Genomic DNA, 587 nt, shown 5'->3' on the forward strand with positions numbered 1-587 from the left:
GTCCATAATACCACCCCCTTCTCCCAAACCCCCTCCCCCCAGCAACACTCAGTTTGTTTTGTGAGATTAAGAGTCACTTATGGTTTGTCTCCTTCCCAATCCCATCTTGTTTCATTTATTACTAAATATCTCTTAATGGATGATTTAGGTACAGTATCTGAATTGGCCCTCACAATGAATGCCTGCGGACAAATAAAGGGTTGAGCACAGTTGAAGGATAGGAGGGGGGCTGGGGCAGGTAGTCACATAAACCTCTTACAGCTACAGCTAGTTTGGGCCTCCAGTCTTCCCCTTAGGCCCCTGACAATGCATCTAAGCTTCTTCCAGCTGGTGTTTTCTGATAGCTCTGGGGCATAAAGAAAGAAGCTGTGTAACAGATTTCTTTGTTGATGACAGATATTCCTTTAATTAAAAACGAGCTTTTAGGGGCGCCTGGGTGGCTCAGTGGGTTAAGCCGCTGCCTTCGGCTCAGGTCATGATCTCAGGGTCCTGGGATCGAGTCCCGCATCGGGCTCTCTGCTCAGTGGGGAGCCCGCTTCCCTCTCTCTCTCTGCCTGCCTCTCCGTCTACTTGTGATTTCTCTCTGT

This window comes from Mustela nigripes, chromosome 1 (assembly GCF_022355385.1).
Source record: "Mustela nigripes isolate SB6536 chromosome 1, MUSNIG.SB6536, whole genome shotgun sequence".
NCBI lineage: Eukaryota > Metazoa > Chordata > Mammalia > Carnivora > Mustelidae > Mustela > Mustela nigripes.